The sequence below is a fragment of the Megascapheus bottae genome, chromosome 26 (assembly GCF_031878675.1).
Source record: "Megascapheus bottae isolate mThoBot1 chromosome 26, mThoBot2.hap1, whole genome shotgun sequence".
Taxonomy (NCBI): Eukaryota; Metazoa; Chordata; class Mammalia; order Rodentia; family Geomyidae; genus Megascapheus; species Megascapheus bottae.
Genome location: NC_143534.1, coordinates 20525409 through 20548375, shown reverse-complemented (window position 1 = coordinate 20548375; position 22967 = coordinate 20525409). Strand labels below are relative to the sequence as shown.

The following is a 22967-nucleotide window of genomic DNA, read 5'->3' as shown; positions in this document are numbered from 1 at the left end:
TTCTGCTTTCAATGCAAATATGCTCCGAGAAGGCAAAGTACTGAGGCTCTGCAAAGCAACAACGGTATTAAGAGCATGTACAGAAGGTCTGTAGACTAGGAGAAAGTATTTACAAGCCACATATCCAATAAGAACCTAAGCACCAGACTATCTAAGGAATGTAAACACCTCCAAGAAACCCAAACAATAAATAATTAAATAACATATTAAGAAATTGGCAAGACACTTGAATAGACATTTGACAAAGAAAGACATGTAAATGTCCTGTGACCTTCAGGAAGTGAAAATGAGAATGTATTTCACAGCCTTCACAATGACTTTTATGAAAAGATAAGGTAACAATGTTGGTGGGAAGGCAAAGAAAAGGGAGCCATTTTATATTGCTGTTGACAAAATTACAGTATGAAAATCCATTCAAAACTTGAGAACAGTAATACCCTTTGTGACCACATGGAAGTGACTGAATAATATCACACTACGTGAAGTAATCCAGGCACAGAAAACCAAATTCACACATTCTCAACTTCTGCATGGAACACAAAATAACAACTGAGGGAACAGAAAAATGGTGATGGGGGATTGGGAAGTGAGAACGAGGAGCTGATGTTCAAAGTACATAAAGCCTCAGACAAAGGGGTACAACTACAGAATATAGGCTTTTAAATATATCTGTTGTTCAGTATAATGAATATAGTTAGTAATAGAACACATTTTGAAATTGCTAAGTGAGTAATTTCACGGGCTCCTACAAGTCTTGGTTATTTGAGGTGATTCATATGTTAACCAGCTTTATGTAATTATTCCACACCATATTCATAAATCATAACATTGCTTTCTCCCCCAGAAATAGACACTGGTGTCAGATGTCTACTTACAATAAAAAAAAATAAACACTAAAAAGATACAAAGGAACTTGCTGCTTTTTGAACAACTCTTGCAAACAACTTTTGAAGAAGCTGATTTAAATGGAGAAATTTCTTTTGACATATACATACATTCTCAAGAAAAACAAAACGATGCTTGACAGAACTTGGCTGGGCTGTGATCATCGCTCTTAAACTTAACAAAAAGATCTATATAGGTGAGAAAGATACTGTGTGTGTGTGTGTGTGTGTGTGTGTGTGTGTGTGTGTGTGTGTGTGTGTGTTCTGGCACTGGAGCTTGAGTAGGTCCTCCGTGCTTGCTTAGCGCTTTCTCTCAATGCTGGTGTTCTACTACTTGAGCCACAGCTCCACTTTCAGCTTGTACTGGTTAAATGGAGATAAGAATCTTTCAGGGGCTGGGAGTTTGGCCTAGTGGTAAGTGCGCTTGCCTAGCATGCATGAAGACCCAGGTTCGATTCCTCAGCAACCCACATACATAGAAAAAGCCAGAAGTGGTGCTGTGGCTCAAGTGGTAGAATGCTAGCTTTGAGAAAGCCCAAGGACAGTGCTCAGGCCCTGAGCTCAGGCCACAGGACTGGCAAAAAAAAAAAAGAATCTTTCAAATTTGTCTGTCCCAGCTGGCTTCAAATCAGGATCCTTAGATCTCAGCCTCCTGAATAGTTAAAATTACAAGCATAAGATACCAATGGCTGGCTAGAAAAGATATTTTTTCAAGTATTAGTAATGGAAACCAATCATTCAAGGGGCAAAAAGCAAATGTGTGTGGAAAAAAACTATCAGTTTATTTGGTGAAGAGAATTTGTTACTATTTTCCAGGAAAAACAAGGAGGAAAGAAACAGGGTGCTTGTGGCTCGTGCTTGTAATCCTAGCTAGTCAGAATACTGAGATCTGAGGACAGCAGTTCAAAGCCAGCCTGGACAGGAAAGTCCATGAGACTCTTATCTCCAATCAAGAACTCAAAAGGCTAGAAGTAGAGCTGTGACTCACGTGGTAGAATGCTAGCCTTGAGGAAGAAATCTCAGGGGCAGTGCCTAGGCCCCGAATTCAAGCACCAGGACTGGTACCAAAAAAGAAAAGAAAAGAAAAGAAAAGAAAAGAAAAGAAAGAAAGAAAGAAAGAAAGAAAGAAATAGGAGAGAAGGAAATGGAAATAAAAGCAGTTGTGAATTAGAAATTCTCTGGTTATCTAAGGGAGGGATAGACTGTGCCTTCCCATCTGATTCCCTTTCTACGAACCAAATTAACATCAAGTTGAAAAATTACACTTAGGATATCTTTCAACTTCGTTTTACAAGAAAGTTTCCATGGCTCTGTTACAGCTAGAAGAGGGTCCCACTAGAATTGTCACATGCCCTGAGACTGTATGTCATAGCACTTATCATGGAACAGTATAAAGAGAACATTTGTCTTTCTGTCTCCTCCAACTGGCACGTCAATCACATACAGATGGAAGGGTATCACTTTTTGCTCATTGTTGATTCTCAGTCACTAAAATGCTGCCTGGCTCATTCCTTTATTCATTTATTCATGCTTATTCTTGTGATGTTCTAATTCTAAAATATCTCCCATAGGCTCATGAATGGCACTCGAGCTGGTAGTGTCATTTGGGAGCTGGTAGAACCTTTAGCAAGTGGGACCTAGCTTCAGAAAGGCCATTGGGACATATTCTTGAAGGCTATAAATTATACCTGCCTTGCGCTGCCTTCTGGCTATCCTGAGGTGAGAAAATTCACTCCACACCCACTCTTAGTGTTTTGCCTCAGCACAGGCCCCACCAAAACAGAGCAAGCCCAGGATGGATTGAAACCTCTGAAATCATGAGCCAGAATAAATCCTCTCAAGCATTCATCACAGTGAGAGAAAGCTATGCACTTCTCATGTAATAGGAGCTTATCCCAGGCATGAAGAATGCTAGGCAGAAAGTCCTTCTTTGCTCCCCTATTATTTAAATATATCACCAGTATTTAAATTCTGGGGTTGAGACAGAGGAAGAGGGGAGGACAGTATATTAAATCAACAATAGAACAAGGTAACATCAAGTACCATTAAGAGCCATGAGGTAAGTTAGAATAGGTGAGGAGGTTCTGAGTATGGAAGAGTGGAGGTGAAACTGGTGACTTTGTTACAGAAGCCTTACTGCAGGAAAATGCATGAAGAGCTCAGGGACAATGCCCAGGCCCAGAGTTCAAGTCACACATCTGACAAGAAGAAGAAGGAGAAGGAGAAGGAGGAGGAGGAGGAGGAGGAGGAGGAGGAGGAGGAGGAGGAGAAGAAGAAGAAGAAGAAGAAGAAGAAGAAGAAGAAGAAGAAGAAGAAGAAGAAGAAGAAGAAGAGGAGGAGGCGGAAGAAGAGGAAGAAGAGGAAGAGGACGACGACAAAATGGTAATGTTTTAAAATATGTGGCCAATAAAATGATTTCTCCTTTCCGTCCCAATTTTCTGGTGATGAAAAAAAAAACACAAAAACACAAAAAGTAAAACAAACCACATCCTTCCCTTCAGATAGCCATGTCATGTGGTGGCCCAATCCTGACATCTCTTCTCTGAACTTAGAGGTCAAGTTCTAGATTTTCAACACTAATTGTCCTTCAGGCCAAGAATCTCCAAGAATCTTCCACCACAAAAGAGGAAAATAGAAGCTTCACCTGAGAAGAGGAAGCAGGAAAGGCCATGGCTCTTGCTCAGGTGTCAGAGTATATTTGGAATTTTTTTAGTGATGCTTCAAGTTCATCCCATCAACTCCTATCCAGGCTGCCTGCAAGACTATGGGCCAATCTCAAGTTCTGCACCTACAGCTCTGATCCCATTCACATCTCCTCTTGCTTAATTATGAAGAAACATCATCAGCTGATCCTTAGCAGAACAGAACATAAGGGTGCCATTTCCCATGTCCTTTTGGATGCATTTTCCATGTCATTGTTCCATTGCTGAATCCATGCTGTGACATGGTGCTTGCTGAGTCCATTTTCCACTGTTATCTTTTTTAAACTTCAATAATGAAGTTCTCTTGTTTTCTTGCAATGTCTCAAAAAGTTATTTCCAGGCTGACCCTCTGCTTGCCAGCTTTTATTTAAAAGCACATTTTTTAAATGTATTCGCTTCAATTCTCTGCAAAGAGAAAACAGCCAAGAAAATGCAAATAAAGCAGCAGCCAAGATTACTATCCATCCATCAATCTCCAAGCCTTTGCACAAGGTGGCATCAGTCAGGCCTCTTTCAAAAATGAGCCCTTGTTGCCTTTGAGGGCTTAGTATTGAACACTAATGCTTGCAAAGCCATCAAGAAGCAAAAAGAAAAAAATGCACCTATATAGCACAAAAGTGTCAGAATTCATGATTTGTGGTCATCAATCTTTTTGCATTGGAGTAAAAATAAATAAGCTCTCACGAGCACAAATCCAAAAGCAGCAGGCTTGTGCACACGCTGAAAGTGTCAGTTTTAATTTATTTCTTCACTTGGAAAGGGAAGATTGAAAACTACTTCTCGTCTGGACAGAGATTCCTTGACTCTTCTTTTGGCCCAGACAAAGGTTTGAATTGTTGTAGGGACCAAACCAAAAAATAACATAGGAAGCTTTGGACTCTTTATACTGGAAGAATTCTTTAAGGAGAGTGAAAGGGGAAAGAGAGAGCAAATCTAGTCTATACTGATCTCTTTTCTGTAATCCAAAATATTCGCCACCTGGAAAGTAAATCCTAGCAAAAGAATAAAGAAGAAGACACAGAATGAAAATCTGATTTACAGGATGCTGTCTGACCCATCTGGAAGGGATTTAGAGGAGCATTCACAAACCATTTAAACTGCATTGAGAATTTTCCTGGGACAACAAAGATAGGCGTGTAATTATGTACACAGTTATTCACACAATGCAAAGTGTGAAAGTCAGAGTACATGATCTGCCTGACCGCATTCATACTCACGGCATTTCCCCAGCGTCTCACGTGGAGAAAGATCAACGGGAGTAATACCCGTGGAATTGATTACCTGTCATTAGGTTCTGTGGTATTACAAAAAAACAAATCTCTTCCCCTCTGTCACTCCATTGTAAGTCATCAAAAGAGGAGCTTCAAATAAGCAGAAGCAGGAAGACAGCGGTGTTGGGAGATGTGTTCTACAGCAATCTTTTAGCATGGGAGAATGGTAAGAAATGAGTAAACCAATGCAATCTGGCATCTCTACACTGCCTGTCCATTGAGTCAGCCAGAAGTCAGGCTATGGAAAGTCACTGGATTCCTGGAGTCAACCTTCCGTCTGTGTGTGTGTGTGTGTGTGTGTGTGTGTGTGTGTGTGTATGTGTGTGTGTGTGTGTGTGTGTGTGTGTGTGTGTGCACATGCCTGGGTGTGTGCATGCATACCAGGACTGGCATTTGGACTTAGGGCTTGGGCATTGTCCCTTAGGATTTTTTTGTTGTTGTTCAAAGCTGGGGCTCTACTACTTGAGCTCCAGCTCCACTTTTGAATTGTTTGCTGGTTAATTGGAGATTAGAATCTCCATGCACCTTCCTGCTTAGGCTGGCTTCAAACCTTGATCTTCCCATCTCAGCCTCCTGAGTAGCTAGGGTAACAGGTGTAAGCCACCACTGGTGCTTGAATCTTTCTATTCCAGTTTCCCTTGCCTAGTCAACCTAGAAATATTCTTTCTTCCTTATTAAATCATTTTTTTAATTTAAGACAGAATTAGATATGATATTGAAAGGTACTTTGAAAGTGGGAAATGCTTTTAATTATTCAAGAAATGTGTCAAATGCTTTTAACTATACAAGAAATGAATTATTTTAGAAGGCACAAGCAGAGGTAGAGGATTCAGGGCAGACAAATACCCCTCTGTCAAGCACAATTGGCTTTTCCCACTTCTGATGGCCCACATGACATAGAGTGTGATGTGGAGAGAGGAATATGATGTCTCTGGATGTGTGCAGCTAGCTGGATCGGGAAGACCATAGCTGTCAGTTGCAGCCTTGCCTGAAAGTGCCTGCTGGGTAGTTTACCACCTAAGAAACTCAGGGAGACCACCTTGCCAGCCCACTTTGCAGACACATGTGACTGCCATGGTAGAGAAAAGGTAGAGAAGGAGATTCCCATTCAGAATGATTCTTTGTAGAGGAGATCAGATGAGCCTTTGGCTTGGCCTTGCATCATCATTTCATGAGATCAACCCTCTCCTTGCCATCTAAGGTCTGCCCACCACTCCAGTGGCTGGGAAGAAGCAGGTATTTGGAAGACAGCCCAGATGTGCTAACCTGTAACTGCTTTCTAAATCCTGTCAGTGAACAATACCTTCATGAAGATAGATCAGAGAAATCCTTGCAGAGGCCTTCGCCCCTTTCCTCCTCAGCTCTCCACCCCTCTGGCAACTCAGCTCACATATATTTATAGGTTTTCAGATAACAATCAAACCGCATAAAATGTTATTAGACCCTAGTAAAGTGTTATCTGTTCTCTATGTGCTTGGGTTTGGACTGTGCAGATTTGACCAAACTTGATTGAAAACACAGAGGGGGGAAATGATCTATACTGAGCACACACGGCAAAGTTGGTTTCACTTGTCATGATTCCCTAAGCAATCATTGCATTAGGTTTTCTACCAGTCTAAACTCGGAGGTAACAATTTGTGCTCGATTCGGTGACACACACCTGTAATCTCAGCATTCAGTAGGCCAAATTCAAGGACTACAAAGCAAGACCTGTCTCAACAAAAAAAAGAAAAAGTCAGTAATGATTTATCACCCAAGGAAAGTCCCAAAGGGAAAACAAAACAACTAAAATTGGCAGTATTAGGGTTTGAACTCAGTGATTCATGCTTTCTAGGCTGATGTTGTTCTACCACTTGAAACACTTTACAGCCCCTTTTTGTAGTGGTTACTTTGCAAATGCTGATCTCAGTTTATGCCCAGGCCAGTCTGAACTGTGATTTTCCCATTAGTGGTTTTTGGAGTCACTGGAATGTCAGAAACAAGCTACCACACCCAGCCATTGTGCTTTCTTCACTTTAGCTTGGGATGACAGGTGCATGCCACATAATGGAGTCTCATGAATTATTTTTTATTATGTGTGCGCCGATCTTGAGCTGTAATCTTCTGATCTTCACTTCCCAAGTTACAGGTTTGAACCACACTAGTCTAAAAGTCTTCCTGAACTGGGGAAAGCTGTAGGAGAAGAAGGAAGGGAAGGCAAGAGAAGGGAAGTGAAGAGAGGAGAATTAAATAAACACCCAGCTTTATTTGGGGAGCCTTTTCCTATCTGATCTGAACTAAAGAAAAGCAGTTTGGCCAGAGCTGGAAACAGAAGTTGAGCTCTTTGGCTTCTTAGTGGTGGATACAGTTTTTGTAGAGCTTCCTGAAAGCACAGATCCAGTGGGTTTTAATGCGTAAATCCATCCTACTAAACATGACTCCTTATCCCTTACACGCCTGCATCCAATTTGACAGCCTTTGCAATTTTATACATTATAACCATCTAGTCATCAACTCAGTAATTTTAGACTTGAGCGCCAGAACTGGAAATAGTCCTGCCAAAGCCATGGAAATCCAAAATCAGGGGATGGGATGGGGGGGGGAGTGGATTGAGGAGAACGGCTTCCCATAGCCTTTGTGCTTAAACTCTGGGCCTGGATCACTTCCAACTCCATGGGCGGGAGGGAACTACTCTTTATTGGAAGTGAAAAAGCAAGGGACTCGCCCTGAGATACATAGATTATTGGCCCTCTCACATCTTGTATCCTTGCCCTACAACATTGTACTTCTCCCCTTCACTTAGGGCTCTGCTGTGTGATTTACTTTACCCCACAGCCTCTTAGCAATGTGAGATAATCACTGCCTTGCTATCTCAAGCCTCTGTCACAAGGAGTTCATGCCTGGTGGCTCAGCAATCCCAGCAAAATGGGAAATGCTGAAAATAGGTTCAAATGGGTCATCAGAGCTGCCCTAATCAGCCTGAAATGTGATACCAACTTGCTGGAGTCCATTTGATTCCTTACTTTATTTAACTTTTTTGTCACTGAATATAGGGTGACAGGTTATGCCCTGATGCTTGACTGATACTAGTCTCCTACTAAAAATAGAATAGGTGATACATTTCTAATGGAACCTGGTATATGATATAGGGTTTCTTTGTACAGCTGCAGACCCTGGAAATGGACTCTTACTCTTGTATCCAGATTTGTCCCCTCTGACATTTGGTTGGCACTCCAGGCTCCTTAGATAACTCAGATACCAAACATCAACTGGAGAGAAAAAAATAACAACTAAAAAATTGGCTTTAAAATTTTCACTGAAAGAAAACTGACCAATGAACCCGCATACAACCAGAACACAACCTCAATAGTGATTCACATTTTACAGACATTGTTGCTCCCACTTCACTTACTGTTTTCTTGAAAAGCAGATTTTCTAAATTTCCAAATCTATTAGAATATACCTTCAGTATATTGTCCGCATTAGGCAACTAAATGTGACTTCAAGGATCCCCATGTGTCTTGAGAAATACATGTAAAGTATATAAATGTGTATGAATGTTTCTGAAAGAGACGAGAGTTTCCATCCGATTCCAAAGATAAATCCACTTAATTACAAGACCAAGAGCTTTGTGCTCGTCTCTTCCAGCCTACCAGGAGCCTCCAAGTCACACCTCTTACAGGCAAACAGAAGCCAAAGAGGATAAAAATCTAGTCTTCTCAGTCCAGGAAGACAAGCCTTTCTCAGGTGATTGGAGGGAGAAGGGAGGAGAGAGGAAGAAGAAAGAGACTGAAAAGGAAGGGGAGGAGGAGGAGGGAGAGGAAGAGGGGGAGGAGGAGGAGGAGGGGGAGGAGGAGGAGATGACAAAATATCAGTTTTAAGTTCAGCCATGCTGGCAGTCCCAGCCCTTTGAAGAGCCAGGAGGAGTCACTCAAGGATGCAGTGAAAGCATCTTGTATAGTTTAGGGCTCAAGTTCCAAATCTCAGGTCTTCTAATACTTGGGATGTGGCCACCAGCCATACAGTCATTGGACAGAGGACTTGGGAGAGGTACACTGAGTCTAACACAGTGTTTCCAATATTATAGAGATACATAGATTTCCCAGAAGCCTTTGAGATCTGAATATCTAGTTCTCATTCCAGACCTACTTAATGAAAGGCTCTGAACTCTGGCTTTCTAACAAGCTCCCAGGTGGCACTTGGTGTGACTTATCAAAAGGCCACTCACTGAGAGACTTTACCTGGGGACCCCACCAGGAAGTAGATCATCCTTTCTAGAGTTCAGAGTTCTCTCCGGCCTGTAATAGAAAGTCTTGGGGGGGGGGGGGGCTAGCAACCTCATTTCTACCATTTCTCATTTCCTTTGGACCTTCCCCAGGAAGGAGGACCCAAAGGAAATGAGGAATGTCGGAAGGCATTTGGAGGCATTAGAGCATCACCATGGATCTGCAGGACCACTGTTACATTGGGCTGGTTGTAATGGCTCAGGTTCCAGAGATTCTCAGGGACCCAAATTGGGACAAATGGGGCCAGAACATAATGAAGAAGGTACACAGAGCATCGTGAATACAGTTGCCTCTCCATCCCCCCCTGTCTTCACTCCTTCTCTCTCCTCCTCCCTGACAATCCTTTCTCCTCTCTCTCTCTCTCTCTCTCTCTCTCTCTCTCTCTCTCTCTCTCTCTCTCTCTCTCTCTCTCTCTCCCTCCCTCCCTCCCTCCCTCCCTCCCTCTCCCTCTCCCCCTCCCCCTCCCCCTCCCCCTCCCCCTCTCCCTCTCCCTCCATTCTTTCTCTTCATCAAGGCCACTAATATAATGTATGTTCCATTAGTGGCTCAAGGACAACATTTCAGAGTTATAAGTTCAAGATGTGATGTTTTTTTTAAAAAAAAATAGTATTTTTTTAATCTCCACCTACCCTCTCCCCAATCCCAAGAACTTTTTCTAAAAGAACTTTGGAATAGAGCTCTACCTCAAGTGGCCCTATTTCTAAAGGCTGGGGGCAGAGCCTGCCACGCTTGTAGAAGGATGATGCTATTTCCTCTGCCTCTCATGGGGAGAGGGCAAAAGCTGTGAACCCATTAAGTACATAAGCAGGACCGCGTGGGTGGCCCCAGAGTGGGACACCTGTTTTGCTACTAAATGCAAGATCACAAACACAAGGTTTCCGTAATATTATCCTAGGCGGAACTCAGCCAGCACACAAAGCCAAGGGGAATTCTAGAGGAATTTAAAGCAAAATCTCTCAAGGTCTTATGGTGTCATCTTGGCATTAAAGAAGTCTTTTTCAAAGATGCCGACTATTCCATGGTTGATCTACACCGTATTAATGAACGTTTAGGTTGTTTTTGTCTATTTCAGACAAGCTCATGAAAATAAATCTCTCTCTCCTCTCTCTGTCTCTCTTTCTCTCTCTCCCTGTCTCTCTCTCTCTCTGTCTCTTTCTGTGGGTGTCTCTCTCTCTCTCTTTCTCTCATTGTACACATGCACTTTCATTTGTGGAAGAGCAATTCCTACAACTACAATTCTTATTCATCTATGTTATTACAATTTTTTTAAATCAATAAGACTGAAAGCTACCAGCAGTAGAAACAAAGGCCTAGGTTATTTTTTTCATAATTCTGCAAGCACTGGTTACTTCTTTAAAATAAAAAAAGAAAGACAGAAAAACCTAGCTTCTTTTTACTACTTTGATAGATATAAAATGATCTTACTGCAGATTTTTACTGGAATTTCTGTTTGTATGATGGTTGGTCATTTCTTAGACAAGATTTCTTCTTTCTTGTATTCCCTCCTTTTGTTATATTAGCTTGTTTGTTTAACTAAGGAGTTTGTACAAGCTGAGTAACATTAATTCTAAGTCTTTCACATATGCTACAAGTGTTTTTTTTTTTCCCCAGACTTGTTTGTCGTTTAGCTTTTGCTTTTATCTTTTGAAATACAAAGGTTTTTTGTTGTTGTTGTTTCTGTTTTAAGGAGTTGGCTCAATAGAGTCTAAATTTCTTTTTTTTTTTTTTTTTGCCAGTCCTGGGCTTGAGCTCAGGGCCTGAGCACTGTCCTTGGACTTTCTCAAGGCTAGAGCTCTACCACTTGAGCTTCAGCACCACTTCCGGCTTTTTTCTATGTATGTGGTACCGAGGAATCGAACCCGGGTCTTCATGCATGCTAGGCAAGCACTTTAACCACAAGGCCAAACTCCCGGCCCTAGAGTCTAAATTTCTTAAAGATACCACTCAGGGTCCTAAAAATATGTGTCATAAATTTTCCTTAAAATATTTACAATTAAAAAGACCCAGAAAATAAATCTGGTGATCAGACAGTGATACGGAAGTGAACGCAAAAGAGACTGACTTAGGAATGGGTACAATTCCAATATTGTCCCAGACTTTAAATACATCAGGATTTAAATACCACCTTGTGGCTGGTAGCTCACATTAGGTTCAATTTACTTGGAGATATTCAGCTCACATGCGTTGTAATCGTTTTTTGGAATCCCTTGTGTTGTATCTGCAAGGCTCTGGGGCTTTACATTTCCATTTTGCTGGTACTACTAGTAGCAAAGCTATGTCTGATGTATCTGGACTACTACAAGCTGTGCCAAGTTCAAATGTCTTCTTCGATTGTAATGCATTTAATTTACAGATACCATAAAACAAGCTCTTCATGGTTGATGCACACAAGGACTCCATAAAGAAATAGTGACACATTCAAACTAGCAGACAGAATGTTTTTATGACCCCTGTGTTTAGGATAATAACATTATATAGCATAAACAGAACTGAATTATTACCTTGGCCCTGGGGCTCCAGAGATGTAGACATGACCTGACATTATCACCTTTGCAAAGTAAATTCATGCCATCTAATAAATACTTGTTATAACAATGGTCTCGGAAACTCAAGATGTATATTTAAGACACATTGAAATTACTGGGTAGATTATATTCTTACATCCCTGCCCACTCTTTACATCAGAGTAGTTCAGAGGATCCACTGAAGTCAAGAGAAGTAAGTGTTGACTTCCTCCTAGTCTAAGAAAAGTACGTTAAATAATAAAAGGAGGGCCAAAATGTACTGCTACCGTGACAGCTAGGCTAGCCAACTGGAATGCACTTCTGCTCAGAGAATATTAAGGAAAATGATATAATTGTAAGGTACTCTCTTCAAATCTTTTCTGTCCTAAACTATTATAAAAAAATATAAAACAGTAGCCTTTAGATTAACAGCTGGACTATATTTACAGCACTTCTTTAATTATAACCTATTTAATTTTGTGCAGCTTAAGGGAATTTTTTGTTGTTTTTGTTGATGAAAAAGTCTCTTACTTATGTTCCTTTTTATTCAACAGTCTTGTGTTTCTAGGATACAGAGCTGAAAAAATCTGGTGACAATTGCTCGGGCAACTTGTCTTCTTAATTTGCTCTCTAAAATGTTGTACCCAGACAATAATTCTCTTTAGGATGGGTCTTGAAAAAACTCCAGTCTCCTAAAATCAGGAAGAAATAGATATCACCACAAGTGGAAAGAGCTTGATGAGTGTAGGGGGGTGGAGGAAGGAGGGAAAATAAGTAAATAGACCTCACACTTAGAAATGCTTGAGCAACATAAAAGTCAGGATTCTGCTCTTTTTCTTTTCTGCTTTTGAGAGACTGGAGATAAAGTTCGGCTACCCTCAGCCCAGCAACAGTTCTCATGGAGCTACGTGAAATATTACTTGGATCCATTTTGATTTTAAAACTCAACCTATGACTCAGACTGACTGACTCCATCAGACAGTAAAGACTCAGAAAGCATCCTAGTCTCATTCCCATTTTGACTAATAAAATAAGATAACAAAATAAAAGCATAAGATACCGAAAGAATAGGGAAGAGAAAAGTAACCTGAAATATAGATTTAAAAATCAAATCATAGGAAGATAGCTATTTTTCTAAGTAAAGCCATAATTGTATTAAATGTAAGTATACTATTCTAATTAAAGAGTATGGACTATCAGAGTTGATTTTTTAAAAATCAAAGCAAATTGTATGCTATTTACAAAAGACTGAAAATAAAAAGAAAAATATCCCATGCAGTAAAAAGCTGGTGTGTCTTTGACACACCAAAGTAGGCTAAATAAAAAAGAGAAATTACTAGAGACAACATAACTGCTTAACTTCAAAAACAAATCTTGAGTATTTGTGCATCTAACTTCTAATATATGAAGCAAAAAAAAATATAGAACTAAAGGGAGAGAAAATTAAATCCACAATCGATGGAAGGAGGTAACACTGATCAAGATGCATTGTATTTATAACTGATATATTGAATTGAAACCTCTTTGTATAACCACTTAGATTTTTTAAGGCCACAATAATAGCCAGAAATTTCAACCCAGTTCTCAGCAATTAGTAAAAAGATAGACCAAAAAATAACCGGTAAGGTATAGAATACAAAATAAACTATCCATCATATTTATCTAGATGGACATTTCTAGAACATGATCCCCAAACATGGTCACAACCATAGGTCATATAAGCTATGATTTAAAGTTGAGGAAATGTCAGAAGCTTGATAAAGCCTATACTCTGACCAAAATAGAATTTAATTAGAAATCAGTTTAAAAGTATAGCTAAAATGTCTTCATATATTTGGAAATTAACACACTTGAATTATGTATTGTTCTCAGACAAATAAGCCTTTCTTCCTCTTTCTTACAATGACTCTGTGTGTGTGTGTGTGTGTGTGTGCGTGCATGTGTGTGTGTGTTTGCGTGTAAGTCACTTGTAAATGTCTCATAGCCTCCTATAGATACTCTATGAGGACATATATACATAAATTAAGCATACCTTCCTTCATTGGATGAATCATCTGAAAGTTTCTTCTACATTTCCTAGATTCACTGATATGTCTTTGCAATTGCATAGCTCAACTAGTTTTCTGTTTGGCGTACCCAGCTTTCTGTTTACATTGTATCCCAATCATTCTGCTGCTATCCAATGGTGAAATTTCTGGGTTCTGAGTGATGGAAGGAGTGACCCCAACTCTCAGCTCATGAAGTAGAGGCACACCTCAAATTCCTATTAGTAGATGTCTGTTTTGAAAGAGGTGACATTGCTCAAGAACAATTGTCTTCATACACTGGTTTGATCAATGGCAGTTCTTTTGTACAGATACTTAAAAGATAATAAAATAAATAACCGTTTTCAAAGAAGAAGAAGCAGTAACCACTTGAGAGCAGTTCTGGGCTGTGTGTTAATACAGAGATCTGGCAGCCTGGAATTCAGGTGGCCATCAACTCTGCCTCCACCACTGAACTTGGAAATGAGACCTGCATTTCTTTCTGTACATATCTAACACATTGATCAGATATGCATAATCCCTTTTTCCCCATTGATATTTCCATTTACCTTATGAAGAAAACTCTAAGCTTGATTCCTCCTTCGTTAGAGTTGGGATGAAAAGTCAAGGTGAAGATACCAGAACCTATCTTGTTGTGCCTGGAATGCGATCGTCCTTCCTAGAGAAACATCCTGTCAACAGAAGTGAGTCATAATATTGCTGCTGCTGTGTGTGACCTGGATCGGTTTGATTCCAAAGATGCTGTGGGTTCTCCATGACTCTGGAACCAACTTTATGATAGTCAATAATTAATCTGGGAAGTTATATTAAGATGACATTTCTGTATTACCAGTAACTCAGGAAGTAAGAAACTAACAATCACTTCCAATTAAGTCATTGATGGTACTGGCTGTCAGGTATCCATGCTACCGATATGATCTTAAATTCAGCCAGAGAAAGAACTTCCTGTCAAAAGGACAACAATTAAGACTACAGATTGACTTGTCAAGAGTAGCAGTTAGATGTCAGATCTAACTGGAATAATATTATGAAAAATACGTTGTCACCCGGACACAAAAGGACCTGAGACTCTTTTTTTCATATATTTTATTGTAATGAATAGAGGGTTACATTACATTCACCAGAGAGAAGGTGCATTGCTTCACAAACATTGATTCCCTTTCTCATGTCTTGGTCCCCATATCTCTTCCCCCCCATCCCCACCCCCATCTTGTGTTCCCCCTTCCCCTATCTGTGAAGTAATGTGTCTTCTCTCTGGTAAATATAATGTAACCCTTCTATTAATTACAATAAAAATATATGGGGAAAAAAAGAAAAGAAACAGCCCAGTACCAGTGGCTCACAACTGTGATCCTAAATCAGGAAGCTGAATTCTGAAGATCGTGATTCAAAGCCATTCCAAGCAGGAAAGTCTGTAAGACTCCAATTAACCAGCAGAAAATCAGAAGTAGAGCTGTGATTCAAGTGGTATAGTGCTATTTTTGAGCAAAGAAAAGCTCAGGGAGGGCTGGGAGTTTGGCCTAGTAGTAGAGTACTTTCCTAGCATGCACGAAAACCCAGGTTCAATTCCTCAGTACCACATACATAGAAAAAAAGCCAGACATGGTGCTGAGACTCAACTGGTAGAGCTCTAACCTTAAGGAAAAAAAAAAAAAAAAAAGAACCCAAGGACAGTGCTCAGGCCCTGAGTCCATGCCTAGGACTGGCAAAAAAAAAAAAAAAAAAGCTCAGGGATAGCAACCAAGCCAAGTTCAAGCCTCCCTCTCTCTCTCTCTCTCTCTCTCTCTCTCTCTCTCTCTCTCTCTCTCTCTCTCTCTCTCTCTCTCTCTCTCTCTCTCTTTCTCTCTCTCTCTCACACACACACACATACACACACACACACACTCTATAGCACAGCACTGAAAACAATTTCAATTTCTGTCACATGCTGTGCTGATACAATGCATCAGAATGATGTATATAAATGATACTATTTAAACCAGAGCCATATGTGTCATGTCATGGGGAGGGGCGGAGGGATCTGAAAAGCAGCACTAAAGGATAAAATGCTAAGTGCAGTAAGACACTCTTCATATAAAATGCCCAACGTGTCAACAACAATGCTTATTAATGCTGCATAGAACCTTCCAGAGAACTTTAAGTCTACTGAGAAAGACACTGCAATTTTGGAATAGCTAGACCTATACAGAGAGAGATGATACCATCAGACAAAGATAAGGAGCCTATAATCATATCTGTTCTTCTTTTAAAAATCCAAATTAAACAAGGCAAATATAAGATTCATCCATTTGGACTCTCAGGTAGCACACAAATATTCCAGTCAGTATTTTCTGAATGTAGGAAGCATTTCTTATAATCCTGGATTCCTTTAGAGAAGAAAATATTGTGTTTTAAAAAGGAGCACACAGGAAGTAATGTGCTTAATTAGAGGGGCTCCATTGAAAACATGTTATTAGATTGGAGGAGGAGAGCACTTGCCAGTGTGTGGGAAGCCCTGGGTTCTAGTCCCAACATGGAAAATAATAATAAATAATAATAAAAATAATAATCCAAACTAGCAATGAATGAGTCTAATCAAGTACCACTTCCAGCACTTTTCTCTTCCTATTGTTTTTGTCTTTCCTTTCTTCAGAGCACCATGTTATAGATAGAATATTGGAAAGATAACATTTTATTTTGTTAATCATGGGACTTGAACTCTGGGCCTAGATATTGTCCTTGAGCTCTTCAGTTCAAGGCTACTGCCCTACCCCTTGAGCCACAGCCCCACTTCCAGTTTTCTGGTGATTAATTGATGATAAGAGTTTCCCGGGTAGACTTTTTAGTGCCCCGGTTGGCTTTAAACCAAGATCCTCAGATCTCAGTCTCCTAAGTAGCTAGGATTATAGAAATGAGCCACCATGCCTGGCTTAGATAACATTTTTTAATGCACAATTTTTGAAGTTGAGAATGGATAGCCCTTTGGCTGATAGGTTTTTAATTTCTTTTTTTTTTTGCCAGTCCTGGGCTTGAGCTCAGGGCCTGAGCACTGTCCTTGGACTTTCTCAAGGCTAGAGCTCTACCACTTGAGCCTCAGCACCACTTCTGGCTTTTTTCTATGTATGTGGTACCGAGGAATCGAACCCGGGTCTTCATGCATGCTAGGCAAGCACTTTAACCACTAGGCCAAACTCCCGGCCCCAGGTTTTTAATTTCTATGAACAGTTCAGCTGTTGGCTTAAGTATGGGCTCCACTGTCAGGTCTCATGACTTGAGATGAAAGGAGCTATCACTACAGAAGAGCAAAAAAGCCAGACGGACGCACCTGCACTGTCCAGCACAGCAGAGGGCCAGCCCCATGCCAGGGCTCAGTGACGAGGACAGACTATGTACTTCTTGACAGAGTCCCCAAAAGGACATTTCCACCTAATCTAAAGAGACGACCCTAGATTAAATGCAGGCCTAACACATACATATTTCGGGATTTGGTAGAGATATTTTGATTGTAGAACATTTGTAGTCATTTCTGGTACATGAACTGGATTTTTACAAGCCTGTACAGAACCCACAGGGAACCCTGCCTTCTTTTTTTATGCTCTCTCTCCATGCTGATAGTCCATGTGTACATGTGGAGTTGTGGTAACTGGCTGTGATGACCTCCGACCCCTTGCAGGATGACTCGTGCAGAGATGAGTGTGGAGGAATAGATTTAACAAGGACCGGAAAAAACAGGAGACTTCTGAGAAGTAGGAAGATCATCATGGAGCAGAGGAGATTGCAGACTAAACTTCAAACCCAGAATGCCCATCCTTACTGCTCAGGGGGAACCCAGACCAAAGAGATGCACAGAAAATGGTCCCCTAAATATCCACACCTTCTCCTCAGAATTAGTGAATTTTCTGTCGGGGGAGTTGGCACTGGGGTATGAACTTGGGTTCGCAAGCTCACTTGTCTTGTTTGCTGGTGCTCTACCATTTGAGCCATACTTTCAGCCTGTCTTTTTGCTGGCTATTTTAGAGAGTGGACTCTTTCAAACTTTTTGGCCTTGATCAGCAATCCTCTTATCAGGTTCCAGTTTCTTGGCTATTTTTTTCCCAGCAATTAGTTATTTCAGCTCAAATGTCAAATCCACTGTAAATTTGTCCCAAGGAATGAGAAGACCTATCTTATTCTTAGAACCCCTGTGAGATCTGGAATGGCATTCCCTGTCTTCATGTTTTTACCACCTTGCTTTCTTTTATTCTTTATCAATATTGCTAAGGTTTATTAATGTGATTGGTCTGTAAAATTCATCATTCTAAGAACAAAATATCTACTTAGCCAAGTATCAGTAGCTGGCACTTGTAATCTTAGTTACGGAGGAGGTTAAGATTAGGAAGACTGTGGTTCAAGGCCAGTTCTGGCAGGAAAGTTCTTGAGACTCCTTCTCGATGAAGAGCTAGACATGGTGGTACAAGCAGATCATCTCAGCAATGAAAGGAACCCTAAAATAGGTGAGTTGTGACTCAGGTGCCTACCCATGCAAGAAGGAAGATCCCCACAAAAACCAAAAATCCAACCCAACAACAACAAAAACAAAAGGCAGAAATAGGACTGGACCTGTGGTTTAGTAGTAGAACCCCTCTCAGCAGGTGGTAAGCCTAGAGGTCAAACTTTTGTGTTACCAGAAAAGAAAAGGAAAAAAGAAAAAGCCACAGAATTTAATAATTTTACCTCTTTTTTTCTGTTTCCTGTTTTATTTATACATATGGCCTATCCATATTACTCCTTCCTATCTAACCACTCTGGTGTTAGTTCATTTTATAACATGGAAACTTACATTGCTCATTTCAAATTTTCCTTCTAGTCATTCATTTAAAGCTAAAATCTGCCTGTAAGCACTACTGCTATTCCATCCCACAAATCTTGATAGATTGTGTTTTCATTACTCCATTTGAAATATTTTTCAAATTTATAAATTGTGTCTTTGGCTCATGGACTCTGCAGAAATATACTACGAAGCTGGATGTTCTCTAAATGTTTTCTTATTACTGATTTATGTTTTTATTCTGTTGTGGTCTAAGAACATGGGCCATATAATTTCATTCCTTGAAATGCATTTCATGGCTCACTTTTATGAATGTTTCCAAGCACTGTAAAGAAGAATGCATAAAATAGGCATGGTATCGTATACCTGTAATCCCAGCTACATGGGAAGCAGAGGCAGAGGGAGGGAGGGAAAATTAAAAAGACTAACCACAGAATAAAAGAAAATGTCAGAAAAAGAGCTATAATACAAAACATAGAGCAAACTCTCTTAAAAGTCAATCATAAGAAAGCAACCCAACTGAACAATAAACCAAAGATTTTAACAGACACTTCATCAAGGAAGGTATGAAGATGGCAAATAAGTAGATTTTTAAAAAAATGCTAAGCATCACGTTATTGAAAGTTGCAAAGATACCACTCTGTACCTATCAGAACGTCCAGTCTCCAGATTACAGCCACCACTGTATGCTGGCAAAGATGGGAATTGCAGAAATGCTCATCTCCTGCATTGCTGGCGGGAGTCCAAGGTGCAATAGCTAATTCAGAAGACAGCTAGACAGTCATTCAAATGATCCGAAAGCCATGTCTAGGCAAAGATGTGCACGTGGGTGTTTCGAGCCACTTTACTCATGATAGTGGGAATTTAGAAGCAACCATGACGTTCTTCCCTAGGGGAGCAGATCCAGGAAAGGGAAGTAGCTGGGCCCGAAGGCCCACGCCATGTGAAAAAGGGGGAACGCAATCCACAGCTAGCCTAGGCAAAATCCGAAAGTAAACAGAGAGCAAAAAAACTCAAGAGCGAGGTGCTGTATTCAAGCCACAGTACTCATTTCTGCCTTACTAAGCCAGTAAGCTGTGACAAGACAGGGGGCAAAGGTAAGTATTACTAAGTGAAAGAAACCAGTCTGAGGTGGCTACAAACGATGATCATTTCAACTGGATGACATTCCGAAGAAGATGAAGCCATGGAGATTCTAACGCTGCAAGTGAGTGAGTTGAGAGCAGGGAGGCAGGTGAGAACGGTGGCAGTAGCAAAACCACTCTCTTTGATATTGTATTACATGTCTTACGTAATGTGTCCTGAAACACACTATTGAGCCTACACAATGTACAAGTCCAGGAGAGAAGCCCAGTTGAATCTATGGACTCTGGTTAACCATGGTCACAAAGTATGTTGATAAGGTATATGAGTAAAGAGAAGCTCATGCCTGTAATCCTAGCTACTCAGAAGGCTGAGAGGTGAGAATCATGCTTCAAAGCGAGCCCAGATGGGAAAGTCCATGAGACTCTTATTTCTCATTAACCAACAAAATGCCAGAAATAGAGCTGTTGCTCAAATAGTAGACAACTAACCTTGAGTATAAAAGCTCAAGGATAAGGCACAGGCCCCAGCAGTGGCACTAAAAAAAATACATCTATTAACTTAAATGAAAGTATTAAGCAACACTGAAGCAAAAATAAGGACATAGATGGGGCCGGGAGTTTGGCCTAGTGGTTAAAGTGCTTGCCTAGCATGCATGAAGACCCGGGTTCGATTCCTTGGTACCACATACATAGAAAAAAGCCAGAAGTGGTGCTGAGGCTCAAGAGATAGAGCTCTAGCCTTGAGAAAGTCCAAGGACAGTGCTCAGGCCCTGAGCTCAAGCCCAGGACTGGCAAAAAAAAAAAAATAAGGACATAGAAACATCAGCACAACATCAGCAGTAGCATCATAAACTTTATCAATAAAGCCACAATTATAAAGTGTGACCAGAAATGTTAACTGCCAAAAACCAAAAGACTTCTGAACATTCTAAAAGTGACTCTCTCAGTCCACATACATATTTGTATGACAACTGTCTGTCATTATTCATCTAGGAAGAACATTATTTAAGCAAAGAAAGAAAGAGAGAGGGACAGTGCCAGATTCTGATGACGAATACAATGACAGAGTTGTCTTCTTAATTTAAACCATTTGGAGAAAGAAGCTTATTACAATTAAGACTATTCAGTAGACTGAAGTCAAAATCATGGAGCGATTTAGTTTTAAAAGTTTGGTGGAAAATGAAGTGTAATTTAAGATCCTTTATTTTAACTGAGTGTTTCCAGAAAACAGATCTCTCTTCTCTCAAAAAGATGGGTCTAACCTCACCTGAAATCTTCAGAATGACTTCAATGCAAAAATCACAACGATAAATCAAGAAGTTAGCTTAAAGCTCTAAATTAAATCAGTGTGACAAAATGTAGTTGGCCTCCTTGCTTTCTTTGGAAGGATTCCCATGAAAACTCTCTTTATAAAAGATAAAGGTATACTGTTGGAAGGAAGAATGCTGGCCTCCCAAATTTTAAGAATTTGTGTCCTCTAGATTCAGTCGATGTCTCTAGATACAGAACTGTAATTCAGCTGCAGGACAGCTGATGAAGTCTGTTTACTGACTTCAATAGAAGCAGGCCATTTCAGAATAGAAAGGTTCACATCTAATAAAAAGGTGATTCATGGCGAAATTTTGCCAAAAGAAAAGAAACAAAGTCACTGCAGAAATCTGGCAGAAGAAAACACTGCCTTGTAAAACTTCTCGCTTGGGCAGTGTGGAAGGCCTCGCTGAACTTGACCTTCACCACAGGGGTCTGCTGCCACCTCCTGGACAAGTGCAAGATCTCACCTAGAAACAAGTATGTCCATGTCCCCTTCCATGAACTGGAAAAACTAAACCCAAAATGGAACATGGATTTCTTTAGAAGAGACCACCTCAGCCGGGAGTGTGGCCTAGTGGTTAAAGTGCTTGCCTAGCATGCACGAAGACCTAGGTTCAATTCTTCGGTACCACATACACAGAAAAAAAAGCTGGAAGAGGTGCTGTGGCTCAAGTGGGAGAACTCTAACCTTTAGAAAGCCCAAGGAAAGTGTCCAGGCCCTGAATTCAAACCACAGGACTGGCAAAAACAAACAAACAAACAAACAAAAACACCTTCTCTTCTTAGTTACAATTTTTCCTATTAGATAATGAACTGGTAGCTCACACTGAAATTTTAGCTATGCAGTTTAAGGCTTGATTAAGCAGACATGTGTAAGACTCTTTATTTCTTATTCCTAATCAACCCAAAAAAAAACTAGAAGAGTGGCTCAAGTGGTAGAGCACCAGTGATGAGTAAAAAGTCCTAGTAAAAGCATGAGACCCAGTATTGTTCAAGACACAATATCGGTATAATAAAAGAAAACAAAATAACTCAAACATTTGCATGATTATGTTCCAGTATGTACAGGCTTTCTTGCTATTTTTAATGTATTAGTTCAAAAGTAATTTAATTGTAAAATAAATGATTCTACTCTGGATTGTCATAGTATTGTATAACACAAACCCAGGAAAGGAATGAAACATAAACTTGCTTTAAGTTATGGACTTCTTTTTTTTTTTTTTTTTTTTGCCAGTCCTGGGGCTTGAACTCAGGACCTGAGCACTGCTGTCCTTGGGCTTTTCTTTTCCTTCAAGACTAGCACTCTACCACCTGGACCACGGCACCACTTCTGGCTTTTCTATGTACGCGGTACTGAGGAATCAAATCTGGATCTTTGTCCATGCTAGGTAAGCACTCAACCACTAGGCCAGACTCCTGGCCAACAAGTTATGGACTTCTTTATTCCTTCACTCAAGCATGTCATTACAGAGAACTAGCCTAAGAGAATAGTCTGCAGTTTTATCCTAAGCAGCATTTTTTTTGTTTAGTAAAAAGTAAAATAGAATTCTTGAATTTATATTTTACATATCCTCTACTGTTTCCAAACATAATGAAAAAATTTAAGATAAAAGTCTTTTTAAATTTTTACTAACAAGACAGTTTATAAAGAAGCTTAAGAAATCACCACAAATAATTATAACTAATACCATGTATGTAACTACACTCTCACAAATACACACACACACACACACACACACACACACACAGGCAGACTCAAATGAATACTCATCATTTTTTTCTTTATAATATATCTGTATTATCTATACTCCTATATGAAGATGAAAATTGAATTGCTATGCTAGTACAAACCTGTAATCCACACTACTGGGAAGGTAGAGGGAGAAAGATCACCGTCCGTTGCCAACTCTGGCAAAAACTTGAGACCCTTATCTGAAAAACAAATTCAAAAGGCAAAAGGACTGAAGCTTTCGCTCAACTGTTAGAACACTTACCTACCAAACTTCGTGCCCTGAGTTCAATTCCCCCCACAAAAGATAAAAACTATTCAAAATGAGATAAAACTTTTTTTAAAAAAAAACATGGTTGCAAAAGCCATATGAGTGATTGTTGTC

At 40.1% G+C, this 22967-nt stretch overlaps 1 long non-coding RNA gene across 2 annotated transcripts in view; it reads right to left on the bottom strand.

Annotated features, from left to right (window-relative positions):
- LOC150046053 (uncharacterized) overlaps positions 1 to 22967 on the bottom strand; it is a 51172-nt gene that overhangs the window by 17875 nt on the left and 10330 nt on the right. Inside the window, exons 1-2 of one of the 2 annotated variants that reach the window (XR_016532674.1) lie at positions 22705 to 22797; positions 14220 to 14342 (exon numbers count right to left, since the gene is read on the bottom strand). This is a non-coding gene — a long non-coding RNA (uncharacterized LOC150046053). Of the gene's footprint in view, positions 1 to 14219; positions 14343 to 22704; positions 22798 to 22967 lie in introns of those variants that run through there. The other variant, XR_016532675.1, reaches the window with a different exon arrangement.